Here is a 24,290-nt window from a genome sequence, read left to right on the forward strand (position 1 = left end):
TGAAAGCAGTTTTCTTTATGGGACCAAACGGGCTGAAATATTGGAATAGTGATAAGAATCGTTAACCAAATCGAACTCAGTCACAAAATCTTCATAAAGTTTAATTTTAAGAAAAACCATCTTTTTTATGGAGCCTAATTTCAGCCTTGGGTTCAAACTTGGGAAGCAGTTTTCTCAGGTTCTATGGGACCAAACTGGCTGAAATTTTCTAATATTGATAAGAATCGCTAACCAAATTGAATTCAGTCACAAAATCTCCATAAAGTTGTATTTTTAGAAATTTTTTAATTTTTTTGGACGCTAATTTCAGATAAAATAAAATAAAATACTTTTTTGTTTTAAAACCACGATATTTATTAATTTAAGAACCGACCGGTTTCGCTTTACTTAAGCATCATCAGGGTACAATTTGTACCCTGATGATGCTTAAGTAAAGCGAAACCGGTCGGTTCTTAAATTAATAAATATCGTGGTTTTAAAACAAAAAAGTATTTTATTTTATTAAATATGTCAAACCACAAAGTGATTGCTTTCTACAATAATAGCTAATTTCAGACTTGGGTTCGAACTTTGGAAGCAGTTTTCTCAGGTTCTATGGGACCAAATTGGCTGAAATTTAGGAAAAGTGATAAGAAGCATGGTACAAATCGAAATCAGTCACAAAATCTCCATAAAATTGTATTTTTAGAAAAATTATTATTTTTATGGACCCTTATTTCAGACTTGGGGTCGAAATTTGGAAGCAGTTTTCTCAGGTTCTATGGGACCAAACTGGCTGAAATTTTGTAATAGTGATAAGAATCGCAATCAAAATCGAACTCAGTCACAAAATCTCCATAAAGTCGTATTTTTAGAAAAATTATGATTTTTATGGACGCTTATTTCAGACTTGGGTTCGAACTTTAGAAGCAGTTTTCTCAGGTTCTATGCGACCAAACTGGCTGAAATTTCGAAATAGTCATAAGAATCGCTAACCAAATACAATTCAGTCACAAAATCTCCATAAAATTTTATTTTAAGAAAAATTATTATTTTGATGGACGCTAATTTCAGACTTGGGTTCGAACTTTTGAAGCAGTTTTGTCAGGTTCTATGGACCAAATTGGCTGAAATTTAGGAAAAGTTATTAGAAGCATGGTACAAATCGAAATCAGTCATAAAATCTCCATAAAAATGTATTTTTAGAAAAATTATGATTTTTAGTGACGCAAATTTCAGACTTGGGTTCGAACTTTGCAAGCAGTTTTCTCAGGTTTTAAGGGACCAAACGGGCTGAAATATTGGAATAGTGATAAGAATCGTTATCCAAATCGAACTCAGTCAAAAAATTCTCATAAAGTTGTCTTTTTAGAAAAACCATCTTTTTTATGGAGCCTTATTTCAGCCTTGGGTTCGATTTTTGTAAGCAGTTTTCTCAGGTTGTATGGGACTAAATTGGCTGAAATTAAGGAAAAGTGATAAGAAGCATGGTACAAATCGAAATCAGTTACAAATCTCCATAAAGTTGTATTTTTAGAAAAATTATGATTTTTATGGACGCTAATTTCAGACTTGGGTTCGAAATTTAGAAGCAGTTTTCTCAGGTTCTATGCGACCAAACTGGCTGAAATTTCGAAATAGTCATAAGAATCGCTAACCAAATTGAATTCAGTCACAAAATCTCCATAAAATTTTATTTTAAGAAAAATTATTATTTTGATGGACGCTAATTTCAGACTTGGGTTCGAACTTTTGAAGCAGTTTTGTCAGGTTCTATGGACCAAATAGGCTGAAATTTAGGAAAAAGGATAAGAAGCATGGTACAAATCGAAATCATTCACAAAATCTCCATAAAGTTGTATTTTTAGAAAAATTATGATTTTTAGTGACCCAAATTTCAGACTTGGGTTCGAACTTTGCAAGCAGTTTTCTCAGGTTTTAAGGGACCAAACGGGCTGAAATATTGGAATAGTGATAAGAATCGTTATCCAAATCGAACTCAGTCACAAAATCTTCATAAAGTTGTCTTTTTAGAAAAACCATCTTTTTTATGGAGCCTAATTCCAGCCTTGGGTTCCAACTTTGTAAGCAGTTTTCTCAGGTTGTATGGGACTAAATTGGCTGAAATTAAGGAAAAGTGATAAGAAGCATGGTACAAATCGAAATCAGTTACAAATCTCCATAAAGTTGTATTTTTAGAAAAATTATGATTTTTATGGACGCTAATTTCAGACTTGGGTTCGAACTTTAGAAGCAGTTTTCTTAGGTTCTATGGGACCAAACTGGCTGAAATATTGGAATAGTGATAAGAATCGATATCCAAATTGAACTCAGTCACAAAATCTCCATAAAGTTGTATTTTTAGAAAAATCATGATTTTTATGGACGCTAATTTCAGACTTGAGTTCGAACTTTAGAAGCAGTTTTTTCAGGTTCTATGGGACCAAACTGGCTGAAATATTGGAATAAAGATAAGAATCGTTATCCAAATCGAACTCAGTCACAAAATCTCCATAAAGTTGTATTTTTAGAAAAACCATCTTTTTTATGGAGGCTAATTTGAGACTTAGGTACGAACTTTAGAAGCAGTTTTCTCAGGTTCTATGCAACCAAACTGGCTGAAATTTTGAAATAGTGATAAGAATCGCTATCGCAATCGAATTCAGTCACAAAATCTCCATAAAGTTCTCTTTTTAGAAAAACCATCATTTTTATGGAGCTTTTCCAGCCATGGGATCCGACTTTGGAAGCAGTTTTCTCAGGTCGTATGGGACTAAATTGGCTGAAATTAAGGAAAAGTGATAAGAAGCATGGGACAAATCGAAATCAGTTACAAATCTCCATAAAGTTGTATTTTTAGAAAAATTATGATTTTTATGGACGCTTATTTCAGACTTGGGTTCGAAATTTGGAAGCAGTTTTCTCAGGTTCTATGGGACCAAACTGGCTGAAATTTTGTAATAGTGATAAGAATCGCAATCAAAATCGAACTCAGTCACAAAATCTCCATAAAGTCGTATTTTTAGAAAAATTATGATTTTTATGGACGCTAATTTCAGACTTGGGTTCGAAATTTAGAAGCAGTTTTCTCAGGTTCTATGCGACCAAACTGGCTGAAATAATGGAATAGTCTTAAGAGGGTTCCACTGTAAACAGGGTGTATCGGCACGTACCCGACAAACTTTAACCAGCTATTCCTTAGCATATTTGGAGTAAAAAATCTTATGTGCACTTTGCTGTCCGGTAACGTTTTTTTTTAATAAAAAAATTATTATTCATATTTTCACCACATGTCACCACTGTTTTATCCTTTGTCAAAGTTCGAAAACCCATCTGGCAAATATTTTATTCGAATTCCGTTGAATAATGCACGTGTGTGCCTATATTGGTGCACTTCTACAATCACAACGAAATGGCACGGCACCATTCGTCTCATTTTTAACTATTATTATTTAGTGTGTGCGAAAGAGCGAAGACGATCTTCGACATACTTGCTTATAACAGCTGTTGAACACAAAACTCAATTCCAATGACAGTGATGTAGTGTGGAAATTTAATTTTTTTTTGTTTTTAATTGAAAAAAAATGCTACCGGACAGCAAAGTGCCCATAACATTTTTTACTCCAAATATGCTAAGGAATAGCTGGTTAAAGTTTGTCGGGTTAGTGCCGATACACCCTGTATAATTTAAAAAATCTAATATTATAATAAAATTAATACGTACTACATAATTCTAAAATTTCAGTAAATAATATTTTTGCTACCCACCATTTATACGTATTTCATAACTAGGTTACAATTTTGTAGGTTATTTTTTTGTTTTTCATCATTTGTATGGATTTAAATAAATAATTTTTAAAAGTAAATAAGTAATATTTTTTCTTTGTTTTGTTACCCAACATTTAAAAAGGTAAATGCCCGTAAATGAGCAATATTTCAAGGCACTGTCTGGAGAATTTGAACAATTCTTAAAATTTTAGCGTTCATTTTCGGGTTCTGTGAAAGACTTATTCAAGTTCTGTTTTTATATCATTGTAGGCTAGTTGCTTGACAAAACTGAAATTATCACAGAACTTGAAAATGAACGTTGAAATTTGATGAATTGTTCAGATTCTCCGAAACAACCCGTCCTAAGGGCGAGTTGTTTCGGAAAAAATCACGTGTGAAAAAGTCATCACAACGTCAATCCACTCAATTTTCCATAAATTGGGTTGTTTCATCGTCCGTCAAGAGAAAATTCAACGAAATATTCATGAAAATGTGATAATAATAATAATAACTTAAATAATCAACTTATAAAGGTAAGAAAATAGTAATACCGGGCATTTCAATTAAAAGAGGAATTTTTCAAGGAGACTCATTGAGTCCTCTTTGGTTTTGCTTAGCATTGAATCCTCTATCTAAAATGTTAATTAAAAGCAAGTTTGGAATAAAAGTTAAGGGTAATACAGGGGAGAGTAGTACAATTTCGCATTTATTATTTATGGATGACATAAAATTATTTTCGAATTCTGAACAAAATTTAGAGAAAATGATTGAGGTAGTTAAAAACTTTTCAGATGATATCAAAATGACTTTTGGTTTAGATAAATGTAGAACGATCCATATAGAGAAAGGCAAAATTGTAGATGGGGACGAGAGTATATTTAGAAATTTCCAAATTACTAGTATGAAAAGGGATGAGGTTTATAAATATTTAGGATACCCACAATCAAATAGATTAGACCATACTAGTATTAAAAATGATATTAGGATTAAATTTCAAACTAGGACCAGGAAAATTTTAAAATGCAATCTATCTGCTAAAAATTTAGTAAAAGCAATAAATACTTGGGCAATACCTCTATTAACGTACTCATTTGGCATAATTAAATGGTCTAATACAGATTTAGATAACTTAGAAAGATTAATTAGAACTACGCTAACAAAGTTTAATTGCCATCATCCAAATTCAGCTATAGAACGAGTTAATTTACCTAGAAATTTAGGAGGTAGAGGTATAGTCAAAATAACTTCTTCAAAACATAATCAGGTAGAAATGCTAAGAACTTTTTTCCATAGGAAAGCTCATAGCTCAGAAATGCACAAAATAATTTGCAAGGCAGATAGAAATATTACACCTTTAAATTTATACGATGAGAATGCCAACATTTTTATAAATCCCAACCAGGAATTATTAGATTCCTGGTCAAATAAAATTTTACACGCAAAACACTTCAATTATCTCAACCAAACATATGTTGACAAATTTTCGTCAAACAAATGGTTGAGTATTGGAGAGTTGAGCGCAGAAATAGAAGGATTTATGCTTGCCATTCAGGATAGAGTCATTAATACTAAAAATTATAGAAAGCATATAATCAAAGATACAAATCAAATTGATGATTTGTGTAGAAAATGTTTGGCTTTTCCGGAAACTATAGAACATATTATATCTGGATGTTCTATATTAGCACCGTCCGAGTATACATTTAGGCACAATCAAGTATTAAAAATAATTCACCAAAATTTGGTAATTAAACATAACTTGATTGACTGCCGTAATATAGTACCATATTATGAATACGAACCAAATTCATTTTTAGAAAACGAATTTTATAAAATATATTATGATAAAACTATACTAACAGACCGAACGATTAGTCATAATAGACCCGATATAGTTTTACATGACAAAATTAAAAAAATAACTTATATCATTGATGTCGCTATTCCAAATTCCTGTAACATTCAAAAATCTGTTAATGAAAAAATTAGAAAATACACAGATTTTGGAAACGAAATAAAAAGAATTTGGCATTCTCAGACTATAAAAATATTACCATTCGTTATTTCGGCTACTGGCATTATACCTAGCTCTCTCATTAAAAATTTAGGCGTATTAGATCTATCAAAAAATTAATATATAAAGATGCAAAAGTCGGTCATTTTGAATACATGTAGGATAACGAAAGATTTTTTAAATATTTATGTTGAGGGATCAGTAGGATTTATAGGCCCTGTTAGAAGTACTACCGAGCCGAACCCTCTGATATGAATATATCTGGAGTCGGTGAATTTTTTTTCCCATTTGATCTCTGGTGAGTTGACGTGTTGTTGTTCTGGTATTGTTTTGTATTTATTTTACTTATATAATGCACTTGCATAGTGTTGATTGACTAGCTGATCATTTGTGGAAAAGTGAGTGGAAGGGTTTAGTTTTTCCTATGGGGAAGATTTAACCCGGACAACAAAATCGGAAGCATAAAAAAATACAAATAATATATAATGATAGGTTTTCACTTAAACATAAAATTATAATAACAGACTAAGGGTCCAGTACCCATGGGCAAAAATACAAAAGATAAAATAAAATTCAAATAAAATCGGATATGAGAATACAAGTAAATTACAATATACCCCATTAGAGCTCGCTCTATGTAGCGGACTTCTGTATCCTTATGCAAGCTGCAAGCGAAGGTTTAACTCAACAACTTTTCCACAACTAAAGCGAATTCCACTCTAGAATCTGGAAAGAAACGATGTAAAAGAGTTATTAATAAATACAATTTTTTGGTTTATGCAAACATGATAAAGATTGTGTAAGTAGATACTTAAATATAAAGACCTATGTGAAATTGAAATCAAATCAAATGCAGAGTTATACGATTTGTCCAAATAAACTTAACTTTCTCACTGATAATTATTTTTTTCAAATTTGTCAGGCAGGTAGGTGGTACCATAATATTGAAAAAAAATGCAAATACAAAAGTCCAGATAAATACGAAAATTTTACATTAAAAAAGCAATCAAACCATTAAAACGGACATCATCTTGAAACGGAACATGCTAACAAATTTTACAGACAGAAGAAATGCAAAAGATCGAGTTAAATAGGCTACGTTTAGTCAATCACTTTGAATTATATAACCTTCGAAAGTTATTCCAATAAATAGATGATTTATTTATTTATTTTATTGATACATGATTTAGAGAGTACATGTGGTTTTTTATGATATTTCACCCTCCATGCTGGGGATGACCCTGTGTTATGGCGGGTGAATTTTACAGTTTGCGGACATAGAATCTATACATTACCATAATATAAAATAGAGAAATTAGAAAAATGAGGTTATAGCTAGTTTGGGTTGCAAAAAGAGGATAGAGAAGTTAGAGAATTATAAGAAGATGAAAAATTTGAGAAATTATCAGTAAATAGATCACATTCATTCAAGACTTGTAGAAAAGTCAACCAGTGTCGAATATAAATGAAAAAATCGTATGGGTATAATTGATACACTATCTGAGCTACAAATATATTGAGGTAGAACATTTTTAAAATAAAAAAAATATAGCAGCAAAAAATGAATTATTTTATGAAAAAAATTATAACTACATAAATAAATAGAAATATGAGACTTAAAAAAAATCGGAAAAATAATCAGGTCTCCTAGCTCAGTGGAAGAGTGTTGGTTTATGTGGAACGAGCTACCGGCATCTGTTTTTCGGGATTTGATAAGAGGTTTTCTATCCATCAAGTCTTTGCGAATACATACGTAGCTACTTCCATATACAACTGCGCGAACAAGAATGTATAAACTATTAATTAAAATGAAATTTGTTGGTATTGTTGCTACTGGTTCTGTTTCTCCCACATTCATACCACCACACCGACTTACATCCCTACATCTCTTCATCCGTATAGCCCAACATACTTAAGTACAGTGGCGGCTCGAGCACTTCTTCGATGGTGTGTACTGACATTTTTTACATGTAGTGTACTGAAATCTCACTTCCCGGAGATTATAATATAAGATATTTTAAACTGAAATGTTCATAGACGAGTCATGCACTCATCGATACATAGACAATGTTTGGTCGACGCGTGCACCTAATCAGACGCCTAAACACAAAATAAATTAAAATTTATATGTTTGTGCTCACATAACATAGTAAAATAAAAATAACGCAATAACTTGCAAGATTATCATCCATTTGATTTCCGTCGCTCGAAACTACGTAACTTTCTTGCAAATTATTATAAGCAATAAATAATTAGTCGCTTGAAATATAATAATAATTTTTATTTTTTTGGAATAACTTTATTGAGTAAAACCTCAAATTGTAATATTTAATTATTGAAGACAATATTAGCGATTTCAAATGAAGACAATGTTTATAGTTCTTATTCGAAGTATGATACAGTTAAATGTGACCGAAGGGGATAGGGTCCCATTAGCTCAGTCGTAAAGAGCGGTGCCCCGGCGAGGCAAGGGTCCTGGGTTCGAGTCCTAGATGTGACCGTATCCTTTTCTGATTTTTCTACTTAAGATTTTCGTTTAGAAATCGCTAATATTGTCTTAAATAATTAAATAATAATAATAATTTGATGACTTGTATAAATGCAAAATCACCTCAAGGGCGCTCCATTCAAATTGAAAATATCTCCCGAGTAAAAATAAATGCCGCCGACGGGAATTGAACCCGCACCTTCTGATGTCCGGTCAGGTGCTCTGAACCACTGATCTACGTCGGCTTATTTTACACGCCAAATAATTCAATATGTACTAGGACTTCAATCAACAATTACTGATTTTTTCACCTGTAATCAACAAACTTTATTTTTAAAAGGAAGGTGCGGGTTCAATTCCCGTCGATGGCATTTATTTTTACTCAGGAGATATTTTCAATTTGTATGGATATTTCACGCGATTAATTATTGCTAATATAAATTTGTTATTTTTTGTGCTATGCATAAGAAATCTTGTCTTATAAACTGATGTTTATCATAAAAAATAGTAACTTTCTTGAACTAAACAAACGGTTCACAAGTACGGCAGTAGGGGATTTAATCAAAACCTTTTATATCTAGGAGGTCTTGATTTAACGGACTTTCCCCACGGCATTTGAAATTTGCGAAACAATCGCAAATAAAATACCCAAATGTCTGAAGTGACATCTCGGATTATCCCCTCTTCACGCTACGTTATGTGAACTGAGAAATGCAACAACGGACGCGCGCATCGGTTGGTCGCTTGTCGCTGGTTCTAGTTACACACGTGGCGCGGAGCGGTTGCATTTCACTTGAAAATATTATATTTCTATAAATATTAATTGCTTTTATGTTTGTAGAATTCATTTATTTACATGTAGACAAAGCATCGAATGTTTTTTTTATTCTTTTAGTAGGTTTCTGGAATATCTGGTGGGGTTTGTCCCACCGCACGGTGTGCCGAATCCCAATCTAGCTCCCCTTTAATACAAAATTGGTGTATTTCAAATATTTTTTAAATATTCAGCATTGAGTTGTTAAATATCCCAGGTAGATAAAACTGCAAAATATTTTTATTTTTATTGCCTTTGGGGTAGGTTTGATCACATTTAAAGTCCATTGTACTTGAGCCGCCGCGCTGTACCCCAATAAACAGTCTGTTTTGAACGTCTGCGCTGAATGGTTGTGGTTTATTTGTGTGAAATTTTATTATTTTTCTGTGAAATGGAGGCGACAAATCAAGGTATGCATTAATTTTTTTCATCGTGTTAGACCGTTTATATTTTCCAGATTGCATGTAAGATTTAATCAAAAATAACATAAAGCAATATTTATTCATTTATCTGGTTTCAAAAGTTTACATGGTCTGAAAGTTTATTTCTATGCATTTCTATGATTCCAAAAAAATTTTGTCGTAAAGTTGACTCATCTTTATTTCATTTGGTTAAAAATTTTTCTGCATCTGTTTGCGTTTTCATGCCATTTCTTCACATTCCAGTGATACAGCCATCAATTTCTAACCGAACGATATTCGATATTTGGTTACGAAACCCGAAGGAAGACCGAGCAAACAAGATATTACGTCATGTTATTCGACATTTTGGTTTTGTAGATCCTACTGACGATATTTTGAAATCACTTTAACATTCGATTAGTGTAGTGACCATTGGAATTCACATGCGTTGGAAGAAAAGTGGAAGACATGCTCATAAATTTGTGAACAATTATTCCGTTTGGCTCAACAAAGACATTAATTTTAGTGATATTGTTTATGGTGCAATACCTTCTTGTAGTTACAATACAACGTTAAACGTTACAAGTGCTTCCAGACGCGGTCGCCCAAAAAAACTTTTTGGGGATTGTTGCGAAAAAACCACAGCAAAAGAAGTGAAAAAATCCTTCAGTTCTCCAACAAAACACAAATATCCATGGTGGCTCAAGCATCTCTACGGGCTTCTGGTAAAAAAAATGCTGCTTCAATGGTGGGCAAAATATTTTCATCATCGCCGCGATATGCCACAAAAATAAAAAATAAAATAATATACCTTGTTCCACACAAGCAACATTGACGGCAAATCAAGCCCTGTCTTTGATCGTAAATGCTAAGTTAACTACTAATCAATATAAACTTATTAGGAAACAGGCAAGAGAACTAAATAGTCCACTTTATCCTTCATATTATTTAGTTAAAAAGGCTAAAACTGCTTGCTATCCTGACCCTGATACAAGGAAGACTTCCCGGATTGACACGAATATGGACCTCTTGCATATATTGCTAATTTCGTCAGATCCACTAATATCCAGTTTGCGGAAATCACCCAATGGAAAAAGTACGAGATTCTCACCAGATGTGTTGGCATTGCTGTCAACTCCATCCGCTCCTTTGAGATCCGAGACTACTTTATCAGAAGAAAGTGACGACCGGGAATCTGATTGATACCAAAATACACAGATAGGTAAATATTTACATAAATATTATACTAAAACAATTAAGTTTTTGTAGGTACAAACAATATTTAAATTGATGCCTGCCAGTGTAAAAAATAATTAGAAATTTATTATTACACAAAACTCCTTCTTTTTAAACTACATTTAAAATGACGTAAGACTCGAAACATGCTAACTTGTTCACAAAAACGACAATGGAGTAGAAGGGTAAATTATTGAAAGGACAAAAATATTCTAACGTGTATTAATATTAGTATAGTACTTAAAGCGGTGCCTACACTGCCTACCTATATAATATTTTAAGTAATTTTTTTTCTTAAACACTTTCACATTTAATTACCTTCAAAATGACGGAGGTTATAAGGCTATAAGTATCTTATGTTGTTCAATTGAAATTGGAGTATTGGGAAGATTTTTTATTGAAAAGACAAGAAAAATTTAATCTCTTCTTATTCATGCGAAAAGCTTTAAAATTAATGTTTATATACGTTTTATTTTTTAAATACTTTTGTATTTAATAATCTTCAAAATGACTTAAAATGCAAAGTAGTATTAATGATATCTTATTTAAAAATCATAATTCTTTAGAAGTTGTGAAAGAGACATCAACGCACTCCAATACGTATTAATTTGTTCAGTATTAAAATTGAAGCCTTTCTACGTAAATATTTTTTTTAAATTATGCGATTTCTGTAAACTGTTCCTTATTTAATTAACTTTAAAATGACGTATTTTGTAATTCTGTAAGTTTGGTATCTTATAAACAAATGATTTTAGAGTATGGGAATGAATAAAGGGGAGCTAGATTGGGATTCGACACACTGTGCACCGTCCTCCTGTGAGGAACAGCCACTGGTTAAGTGTTTACATTCGTCAGAGACACGAACCACTGAGAAAGTAGGGAAAGAACTGAAAGGAAAGTATGACGAACATGAGAAGGAAATTTGTCTTTAACAATACAGGTTTTTTTTATAACATATAATTTAAGTGAAGTAATGTGGGGTGTTAGTTCTTTAAAAAAGTGTGTTTTGTTGATAGTTCTTTAATTTGCAGAACTAATTTTAAAAGTATTAATTTTAATTATAATTTTTTTTTATAATTAAATTAAATATAATATTTATATATAAATAATATTCTGTACGTAATTTTTACATTTTAAACTTGTTTTACTTTGTTTTACGCGAAAATAAGTGTATCCAGGATAGACCGCCACACCACCTTATTCGAAACACAATCCTTACTTCACGTATAAACATTACAATACAAACGTCTTATTTTATTCTGACTATTGACTGGGCTCAAGTATATGATTAACTTGATCGTGCCATGTCTTTTTATCATACTTCTATCATTCATTTATCTATATCTTAACAGTTTTCCACAAATTTGTCAATGTGATGTTATTTTTTAAAATAATATTTTCGAATGCAATCGATGTAGATAAAATATTATTGTTATGTTAAAATGGCTTAATTTGTAAATTTATTGAAATCTTTGTCAGATTCAATGAAATATATATAACAGTATTGAATGCATTTGTTTGAAAAATATATTTACTTTAAAAATATACCCAACTCTTTAAAAAGCATTGGGGTGCGTTGTTTGTGCGACCGATGGGCTTCGGTTACATTCTGCGCTAGACCAGATGGTTGGGAACACTAACTATGTATTACAATTTATACGAATGCAAGCAGGGGTATCTGGATATGGAAATCTAGAGGGTGACGGCAGACCAATTCCATCTATAACAATCTGACAGAATACAGACTTAAATAATAATCTACACGATGATTTTAAGGAACGACTTCCGACATGGATATTAACATACCAGACTGGGTGTTGGATCCTTTTTCAAATATCAACTGTAATGTATGGAGTATTGTAGCGGGTGAAGGTCGTACACAATAATGATACTTGATCTTGTACTGATATTTATTGGGGAGCTGCTTGTAACAAAAGAGGGCGCACAACTAACGTGCATCGCCTTTTATAGCATCTCGTAAGCATGCTATCTCGCTTGCACTCACACAAATTCATACAGACATCACATAGACACAACAGGATCAACCCAGTTAGAAGAACAACTTATAAAACTGACAACAAACAAAGAATTAAACATTAACTTCAAGAATGGCTACCAAAAACTTTGGCTGGAGAAGCGAATCTATAGTAACATATATATGTTATGGTCGGTTATTCAACGATTTCTAATAGCATTTCCATTGTCGTATTTGTGTGAACGTGGATTTAGTGTTGTTGCAACGTTGCTCACTAAAAAGATAAATCGGCTGTAAATTACAGCTTGTTGTTGCAATGTTGCTTACTAAAAAGATAAATCGGCTGTAAGTTACAGCTTGTTGTTGCAATGTTGCTTACTAAAAAGATACATCGGCTGTAAGTTACTAAGCGCGGCGGCTTGAATGACTGTTTGAAAGTAAATTTGTGACTGATACTAACAAACTCTTTGCATTGTGTCAGATTCATACTTCACCTTAGATACACAGTTTTAAATTCAAAGCCTTCTATTAATTTTAATAAAAACACTTCTAAATATGATTAAGTATAAGTTTTATTTCTTCACATTGAAACATTCTTTGATCTCAGAAATACTTCAACAATATCTAATTCTGAATATATCACACTTATTGTATCACGAACAACCAAAATCGTTATAATATCTGAACTATTCCGCACAAAAATGTGTTAAATACAAATATATAAATGTGTGCCATCTTGGGATTGGAAGGAAGTTTTAGAGTTTGTCAACTGAAAGGCTAAAATCGTCACTAAACAGCTTTTCTCAGAATTTTCACTTCGTATTCTGTACAGATAATAAACAAAATTCTGACAAGGAATATTCTTATGGTATATTTTTAAAGAAGTCATGACACTCGACTCGGGCTCGAATAGCATTTGATATGACAGAGATAGGTGGGTGATATAAAATTAATAATGCTATTGCGAGGGTATTTGAATGATGGGCTAATCGGATAATCGTGTCAACTGTCACCCGTAACTTTTCCTTTCCGATCCGTTGGGATTTCACCCCGATAAATTACTGGGCGATACACTAATTGATTTTTACCGGTTAATTAGAATTAAAACCAAAATAGAATATTCGGGAACATTTTGTTTTTACTTATACCCATCAATGTTATGGTTCTACGATAACTCATCAAAATGACAATTCAACACACCTATAAAATGTGCTATAAAGTTATGAAAGGTGATGAAAAAAACACTAGGTTAAACAGTTACATATGTACCCTATTTAACAAAAACTTGGTTAAATAATTACATATATAACCTATTTAACAAAAACTAGGTTAAATAGTTGCATATGTAACCTGTTTAACAAAAAAAACTAGATTAAATAGTTACATATTGATTTATTTATTTATATATACGCATAAAAAGGCTTTTACATAGAAGTGATACATGATGCAGTGTACATCGGAGAATATCTATATTATGCAGGAGATACTGACAGTAAATAGATGTAATCCATTGTAAAGAAGGTACAAAATACACAATTGTAAAATTGTGATTACAAGTATAATGAGAAAATATTAAGAAATAACAAAAAAAAATATAAATATAAATATATATATATATATATATATCCCGCTACATTCGTTGCGTCCGTCATAATTATATTAATGTCCAAATGGACAAAATTCAATTGTATCAATGTCCAAATGGATAAAGTTCCAATGAATGAATGTCCAAATGGACAAAATTCAATTGTATCAATGTCCAAATGGACAAAGTTCAATTGTATCAATGTCCAAATGGACAAAGTTCAATTGTATCAATGTCCAAATGGACAAAGTTTAATTGTATCAATGTCTAAATGGACAAAGTTCAATTGTATCAATGTCTAAATGGACAAAGTTCAATTGTATCAATGTCCAAATGGACAAAGTTCAATTGTATCAATGTCCAAATGGACAAAGTTCCAATGAATGAAGGTCTAAATGGACAAAGTTCAATTGTATCAATGTCCAAATGGAAAAAGTTCAATTGTATCAATGTCCAAATGGACAAAGTTCCAATGAATGAAAGTCTAAATGGACAAAGTTCAATTGTATCAATGTCCAAATGGACAAAATTCAATTGTATCAATGTCCAAATGGACAAAGTTCAATTGTATCAATGTCCAAATGGACAAAGTTCAATTGTATCAATGTCCAAATGGACAAAGTTCAATTAAATCAATGTCCAAATGGACAAAGTTCCATTGTATCAATGTCCAAATGGACAAAATTCAATTGTATCAATGTCCAAATGGACAAAGTTCAATTGTATCAATGTCCAAATGGACAAAGTTCAATTGGATCAATGTCCAAATGGACAAAGTTTCAATGGATGAATGTCCAAATGGACAAAGTTCCAATGAATGAATGTCCAAATGGTCAAAGTTCCAATGAATGAATGTCCAAATGGACGAAATTCAATTGTATCAATGTCCAAATGGAAAAAGTTCAATTAAATCAATGTCCAAATGGACAAAATTCAATTGTATCAATGTCCAAATGGACAAAATTCAATTGTATCAATGTCCAAATGGACAAAGTTCAATTGGATCAATGTCCAAATGGACAAAGTTTCAATGGATGAATGTCCAAATGGACAAAGTTCCAATGAATGAATGTCCAAATGGACAAAGTTCCAATGAATGAATGTCCAAATGGACAAAATTCAATTGTATCAATGTCCAAAGGGACAAAGTTCAATTTTATCAATGTCCAAATGGACAAAGTTCATTTGTATCAATGTCCAAATGGACAAAGTTCAATTGTATCAATGTCCAAATGGACAAAATTCAATTGTATCAATGTCCAAATGGACAAAGTTCAATTGTATCAATGTCCAAATGGACAAAGTTCCAATGGATGAATGTCCAAATGGACAAAGTTCCAATGGATGAATGTCCAAATGGACAAAGTTCAATTGTATCAATGTCCAAATGGACAAAATTCAATTGTATCAATGTCCAAATGGACAAAGTTCAATTGTATCAATGTCCAAATGGACAAAGTTCCAATGGATGAATGTCCAAATGGACAAAGTTCAATTGGATCAATGTCCAAATGGACAAAGTTCAATTGTATCAATCATTGTACCAGGGTCTTGTTTCCACTGCTTGTGAATCTGGTTTCGTTCTTTGATTAATTTTTTTTAATTTGGAATCAAACCACGGAGTATTCAGTTGTACCCGACTTCTTAATCCTGTTTTTGGTGTAGTTGTACCTGATTCTATTGCCTTTTTAATGTGATAATTGAAACTTTTAAAAGGGTCTTCTGAGTTGCTTAAGTTGATCGTGAAATTGTTATCAAGAAGATAGGATTTTACTGACATACTGTTGATGATAGGTCTCGTAATCCGGGATTTGGTTCTATTATTAAAACATTTTTTTAAGTTGTTCTTATAATCAACAATAAGTATATTATGGTCACTAAGTGGATCATCAATATTCGATATAGTAGTCTGAATGTTTTGCCTATTTGATAAGATGTGATCTATTAAGGTGCAGCTTGTATCAGTGACTCTCGTGGGAAATGTTTTGTTATGTATTGAAAAATTGTAAGATTGTAAGATGTTGCAAAAATTTAATGAAGAGTGTGGGGATATGGATACGTCAATGTTAAAGTCTCCGAATATTAATGTATCTTGTCTACTTTCGTTCAGTATTTTTTCTAGATGTATTAGAAAATCCTGCATATTTGTGTTGGGTTTTCGATAGATAGCATAGATGTTAACTGGTTTCCTATCACTGCTACTAAGCGTTATACCTAAAAAGGAATTTTCATTTGAGAAATTTTCAATAATTGCACACTTCATAGTATCAATCACATATATTGCTACGTCGCCTCCTCCTTCGTTGGGGCGAGAAGCAAAAACACTTTTGTAACCATTCAGGGAGTAAAACTTTTCCTCTCCAATCTTAAGCCACGTTTCCGTAATGACGAGCACGTGTACAATGTACCGCGAACTTCTTACTTTTTCTTCGATCTCATCAAACTTATTACGGATGCTTCTCGCGTTCATATACATTATTCGTAGACAGTTCGTCACGGGATTATAATTCTCGATGGTGAGGCACTTATGCTCATGTATGTTACACTCCATAATCTATAGTTGCAAGGTCGTTCTTGAGTGCAGCAATGTAGGCCGGGCAGTTGTCCCTATCTCCAGTTGAGTGATCAGCAGGATTACCAAATCTGGTGCATGTCGCGCAAACTGGTTTGATGGTGGAATTTGGGCAGGACTCACCAGTATGATTCTGTTGAGCACAATGTCCACATGTGGGTTTGGTATCTCTGCAATACTTGTATGAGTGACCAATCATGTGGCATTTGGTGCAGACAGTAAGGCCAATAAAATCTCGGACGCGGCAAATAGTCCAGCTTATAAATACTTTCACTTGCTCGACTAGAAATTTACGTACGGTAGCGGGTACTGCGTAGATACGGTGACAAGCGTTACCTGTGCGAGCACCAGCCAGGTGACTTAGTTTACAGCCTGCAATAGTTTCTTCAATGTCTTCAACGTTGGGAATACTAGTGAGAGCCATCCTTAAAAAATCTTTGTCGGTCAGGTCCCGGGGAACATTAAAGAATATCAGTCTCGGTAGACGCTTTGACGGTAGTCGGGCCTTCAGTTTGCTCGAGTTGTCGAAGCAAGGTGCATTTAATAGCTTTTGTTGTTCGCCCGTGGTTGCCGTATTGATCAAGATACCTTTATTTCTTATTTTTTTTATTCCCGTGACCCGAACGCCTAGTTCAGATGGCCGAATTGTATCTTCAATCATTTTTTTCGTACCGTCACTGTCCTTTGTGGCGTCCGAATCCGTTGGAAAGATGCAAACGGCAGGTCTTGGTGGTCCGACGCGATGTCCTTGTTGAGTGATTGGTGGGGGTTGGTGAGCATCATATGGCTGTTTTTGGGCGATGTCAGCAAAGGAGAGGGTAGCCTCCGTTGCCACTGCCACTCTCCGCATTACAGGCCCGAGATCAGACTCTAATTGTATGATTTTTTGCTCAAGGTGCCTTTTTTCCCTCTTCTCGTGGCGTATTTTTATTTCTGCCATTCTAAGTTGTGCTGTAACTGTAGCTAAATCCGCCACGCATCGTCTCGCGCTCCAACAACAGCTGAGATACGGATCTGAAAACTTCCGATACGTTTCTAGCGATCCTCAGCTGCTGGTCTTTTGAGACCTTAGATTGCTTCTCTGCTAACACAAGTTGAAGAGCTGTCAAATGTGCTTGGGTTTCATTGAGCACATCTACTCCTGAAGCGCAAGGATATTCCGCTTCGGTGACGTCCGAGCCTTTGGATGACGTAACCGAGCTGTTTTCATCCGCATCCTCAATCGTGACGCACTTTCCTCCTATATCCTCTGGACTAGGAGACATCATGGTGCTTATGTGTCGTTTTTTAGGACGATTCATTATTAAACACTAATTTATAAGGACACATAAAAAAAAAACAATGTTTGAAACAAAGTATTAGGTTCTGTTCAGCTTTGCGCCTGAAATGTATCTACGAAATCCACTATCGGTTCTACCGAAAAGTTTCTGTTTTATTCACGAAATTATCGGATATGTTTTTTTGTAGGTATTGGATAATTTTATTTAAAAGAAAAAATACACAAAAATATACTAAAAAGTATTTTGCGAGATGAGAGTAATCTCTTTCGACGCACAATTGTCACTTTAAAAGGATTTAATACAGATGATTTAGATAGTTTCGATTGTAAACATGGGGTATCACAAATTCACAACACAAACGCAACCAATAGGAGCCCTGAAAGGTGAGCTCATAATTAAAGCGGCCAATCCGCGCACTTTATCCGTTGTACACAACACTTTGGTTTGGGATGCAGTGAATTTTATAGTTTATATTATTAAAAAAAACAATGGTAAAATGTTAAAAAGTCACTGCACCAGCGGTGGTTGGTGGTTGTGAATTTAAGTGGAAAAATATAAACACAAAAATGAGTGTGAACAGCCGTTTATGGGGTATATTTGCACATATCCCGTCTCCAGAGGGCCATCAGAGGGGACTCCATCCAGGCAACCATGGCAGTGATGATTCTGTTACTTGATTGGCGTAGTCTGTGCCATAAGTAGAGATGGCAAAATTTCGTTTTAACTAAAAACGCGAAAAAATATTTATGGTTCGAAAATAGGGCATTTGTAAGTTTTCTTTGCGTTTCAAGGCATTTGAAAGTTTTTCCAGTGATTTCCATTTCGCGAATTAACGCGAAAAACGTGATTTTGGCCGTATTTCAGCTAAATTATTCTATTTAGCGAAATAGGCGCGAATTTCCCGAAAATACCGGGTATTAAAATAATATGTGAGAATTTCAAAAAATCTATATTTACATTACGATTTTTTATAATTTTGTTACTATTTTATGTGTAAATATTTAATATTTTTGTACTGTAGGCTAAAATTGCTTTTTGACATTGCACAAATTGTGCGAAATAAATTACGCCTATTGATGTTAATAGCAATCTGCATTTGTTGTGTTTGTGTTTGACCCGTACTTAGAGTTTCCTTCCTTATTAATTAAATATAAAAATTAATTATTTATTATCTTTCACATGGAAATACTTGCAAATGAAGGTTAAACATATATTTTACCAAAAATACTTAAAATATGCGCTAAAAACATTCAGGAAATACATTTTTTTCTATTTTGCTACAAAACGCTAAATTATGCCTACAAATGCTATAAAACGCTAAATTTCCAATTGTTAATGCTAAAAAATCTGAAAATTAATGCTAAATTTTGCCATCTCTAGCCATAAGCTTCCAATTTGGTATAGCGACATCAATGATATAAGTTATTTTTTTAATTTTGTCATGTAAAACTATATCGGGTCTATTATGACTAATCGCTCGGTCTGTTAGTATAGTTTTATCATAATATATTTTATAAAATTCGTTTTCTAAAAATTTTATCATAATATATTTTATAAAATTCGTTTTCCAAAAATAAATAATAAAAATAATAATAATTCGTTTTCTAAATTTTATTATTATAATTACATATATTTAATATTATTATACCTATATACCTACACACCTTGAGTGATATAAAGTCAAGCGATGAAAAAAACTAACATAAACCTTAACTAATTTTTTTTCACTTTTCAATAAAGGTCTGTTAGCAGTGTTGGATTCGGTCAACCACTTCAGGCCCTACATAGAAGGCGCCCATTTCACTGTGGTAACTGACCATTCTAGTTTACAATGGTTAGTATCACTATCTAATCCAACAGGTAGACTTGCTCGCTGGTCTACTCGTTTGTCACAGTATTCTTTTGACGTTATACACAGGAAGGGTAAATTAAATACGGTTCCGGACGTTCTTTCACGTAAAGACGTTTCCTTGATCTCTACTATTGACTCCGTTCCCATGAGTACAGATACTTGGTATACTTCCTTATTTTCTAATTGTAAATCAAATCCACAACGTTTTAACAATTTTCACATTAAAGAAAATAAACTGTTTCGTCACAGTGTCTCGTTTCGATCTGCAGGAGGACACAGCTTGGAAGCTTGTTGTTCCTTTCGAGGACCGTAGCGCTGTTCGCTCTAAAGAACATGAGTCGGATATTTCCTGTCATCCAGGAGTTTTTAGAACTTACAAAAAGGTTCAACTTCATTATTTTTGGCCAGGGTTGTATAATGACGTCAAAATTTTTGTTAATAGATGTAAAACGTGTAAGGCACATAAAATTAATACTGCTCCGCCGGCAGGCATTTCTACCAACCCGAAAATAGTCACAAGACCTATGCAAATGCTGTCTATTGACCTTGTCGGTCCTCTTTCGCGTAGCTATGCAGGATTCATGTACATTTTGACGGTTGTTGATGTTTTTTCTAAATATACCTGGATTTTTCCACTTAGAAATGCAACTACTAAAAGCATTGTTAAAAACATTGAACAATACATATTCCTTATGCACGGAGTGCCGCAAACATGCGTCTGCGACAACGGGAAACAATTTATTTCAAAAGACTTTAAACAATTGTTAGCAGAGTATAATGTACCTCCGCCTTTTTATAATGCCTATTACACCCCCCAAAATAATGTTGTGGAACGCTTTAACCAAACTATTGGAACTGCTTTGTCTATTTTAACCGAATCTGACCAGCGTAATTGGTCCAGATATCTGCCTCAAATTCAATCAGCTCTCAATAATATGATTAATTTTGCAACAGGTTTCACGCCCTTCTTCCTTATGCATAGTAGGGAACAGATCATTGATGGTAACTTTCATAAAAATAACTTATCTTCTGGTGTCGTAGACACTACGTTGCAGCAATCTAGGAACGAATTTGCTAAAAAGTTGGAAGACTTGGTTCCTATTTATGAACAAGTTTCTAACGCTTTGCTACAAGCTTTTAAGAAAAATGCCCAACACTACAATTTGCGCCGTAAGACGGTTAATTATGAAGTAGGCGACGTAGTTTGGAGGAAGAATTTCGTTCAATCCAGTGGACCGAATTATTTCTCTCACAAATTGGCCCCTAGATTCGTTCGCAATGTTGTTAAAGCTAAAGTCTCTAATTTGGTTCTACACTAGCTGATATGAACGGTAAAATTGTAGGAAATTTTCATGTAAAGGATATTGTTCGGATTGATTAAATATATATTTTTTTTACACTTTATAAGTAGATGAAATCAACGTGATGGTGTGCGGGACTACCAACCCTGCATACTATTCCGTTTGTTTCGTCAGTGTTTTTCTAGTGACTTGCTTTTGAGGCTTGGTACCCTCAAGAGGTTGTGACTAGAATTTCACAAAATTTCCTCATTCTTACTATCTCATATATATATATATATATATATATATGTAGAATAATGTTCTCGGTTTACCCGCGTAAAGTAGTCCTTAAAAGGACTTTTTAATTTCTATAAATATATATTTATATATATATATATTTTTTTTTTTCCCAAATTCTAATGAATTTTTTTTAGGAGACGTCGTTTGTAATGAATGTCGTTTCCTCTGATCCGTGTGATCAGTGGCGCCCATTAATTTAGTTTAGATCTTAATTCTTTATTATCACTTAAACTTTACTGAGATTTATTCTTATTTACGTTTTGAGTAATTTTCATTTTAAATGAGACGATTCGTCTTCTTACTGTTGTGAGCTTATTAGTGCGACGCACACGCGCACACACACGCGCACACACACGCGCACACACACACATTGGTACGTTCCGTCAACATTATGGTTATAAGTTTGGTTGTCATTATCCTTTGGTCTGAACCCTTCTTTCACAAGTTCATTGGAGTTTTCTTATACTTTTGTCAAGTATCGAAGTTTTATTAGTATCCAAAGAGTCTCCAGGGGACTTGGAAAGAAGGATTCTTATTTTTTTTTGTGTGTGAAAGAATTGAGCAATTTTTCATACACAAGATTATATAATTTCTATTTTAGTTGTTCAATGTACTAGTTTTATGGTTAAATATATTTAGTTTAATATATATATTTTTAAGTCTTAGTTTCTTAAGGAAATTCTCAATTGTGTTGTTTCAAACAAAGGGAAGTACATACTGCTTGGCGTGCTTACCTATTAAATAATTCCGTCTGGATATTATCACTTTACCTCTGCTACGTAAGAGTGTGTCTTTGTACAGTTTTGTTAGTCATAAGTACAATTTGGTTAGTTATAAGTAATATATGCATAAGTATCTCATTGCTAGTACCAGTGTTATGCTGTAAATTTTGTACTACAAGTGTCGATCTCTTGAATTGTGCTCGTACACCTCGTAACCTGTGTCAATTATCTAAAGCACATAGTTGAACACCAATTATATTTTGTTTGTCCAAGAAATTTCGACTCTTTGCTTACGTGGTAAGTGAATTTTTTGTTAGAATGCCATCTAGGTTACTTCCATAGTCATATTTCTTGAGCAAGCAATGTTCATTCGAAGAGAATATGCTAGGTATTTTGAAAAAGTAATCCTAATCTAACCAACTTTCGATAGACAAGTATTTATTTGTGTTTTCATAAAACCTGAGCTAAATTTTTGAGGAATAGGTATTTTTTAAAATATGTAAACCCTGATTCAACCACGATAGACAGGTTTATCTTCTGATTGTAAAACCTCATCTAAAATTCTTGGCATTACGTTATGTAAACCCTGCTCTGAACATTTTTTTTTTACATCAATTTTGTATTTGATTTTGTGAAGATCTCTTAGAGATTTAGTGGATTTTATTTTTTTATTTTGTTAAGTTCTATTGTTTCAAGTTTTTGTCTTAGAATGGTAAATTTATTTTATATAAACATAGGCAGAGAAAGAGAGTTTAGGTAGTTATTTTATTTATTTTCTGTTGAAAATATATATGTGTTTTTATTTTCTTCTTCAAAGAATAAAGTGGGAGCTTGAGTTCTCCATACTCACTGGTGTCTCAGAGAGATTGTCTCTCGATAAGTGAGTAAGTGTTTGCGAATCTCATATTAGAGATATAAAAGTGAAGGTACAATCCTCATGTAAATATTGATAATAATAACGGTTGTGCAACACCAATCTGCGAATTGGTTTTCTCTTTTCGTTTTCTTGGTTTATAACTTGTTTAGTTTTATGGTTTTCTGTAAAAACTTATTTATTTCTACTAGCTTTGTCTTTTATGTACATGTGCGGGAAAGAAAGGTATTCGCGTGGGTTTTTTTTTGTTTTGTGGACCTGTGGACCAATTCTACACCTGAGCTATCTATCTAGTACCTAAGATCACTCGATGCGACGATTCGGGTTCCTGGAAAACGGGATGGAGACTCCCCGGGCCTGAGGAGCCCTCCATCTCCCTCCTCATGACATCAGCGTCTGGTCTTGTAGCTCTTTCCTCCCTCTGGCTGGTGTGCGCGTGGACCCTCGACATGAGGTCGGTGGAATCCCCAAATTCTACAAATAAGCGGAAACAAAGATACGGTAATGCGATGTGACGTTTATTCCTCCGCTGTGTAGCTCGAACATGGTCGGATGACTTAAATATCCCGCGGATATGAATGTTACAAAGACGGTATCACCGCCCGCCATTATAACCGGAATTCTGAACCTGAATTTCCCGATAAAACAATTAAATCAGCGCGGTCGCTCCTCGACCGGCTGTAAACTTAACGATCACATGATACTTTAATTAGCACACCGATCCGTATCACTTTATTAATAAAAATCCACATTTTGGTGACCAGTCGGTAACGTGCCGTGCCCTGTCGGCGCGTTCCCAAAAAGTGACCCGAACGACCAATAACCCTCTGGAGTTCAAATCTTAAACTATTCCCGGAGAAAAAGTGCAACTGTTAATAGCCAGTCAATTACCATTAACTGACTGCAATCTACCCGGGGTAATATGAAACATTACTAACTTTACTTACGAAAATAATTATTTATAAAATCAAAGTAATTATTTTCATAACAGAATACCTCCCAAAATTGTTGTTTAATGGGTCAGTGTTATTTGCCTCGGAACTAAAAAATCTGTTAAAATATTTACAGGGAAACCATGGAGCAAAACTTTTCAGAACTGCTAGCAGAACCCTTTGGAGAATTCTGTTGAAACTTCTGTCGAATGTCATTC

This window comes from Hesperophylax consimilis, unplaced genomic scaffold (genome assembly GCF_061612785.1).
Source record: "Hesperophylax consimilis isolate HC1 unplaced genomic scaffold, BYU_Hcon_1.0 scaffold_53, whole genome shotgun sequence".
NCBI lineage: Eukaryota > Metazoa > Arthropoda > Insecta > Trichoptera > Limnephilidae > Hesperophylax > Hesperophylax consimilis.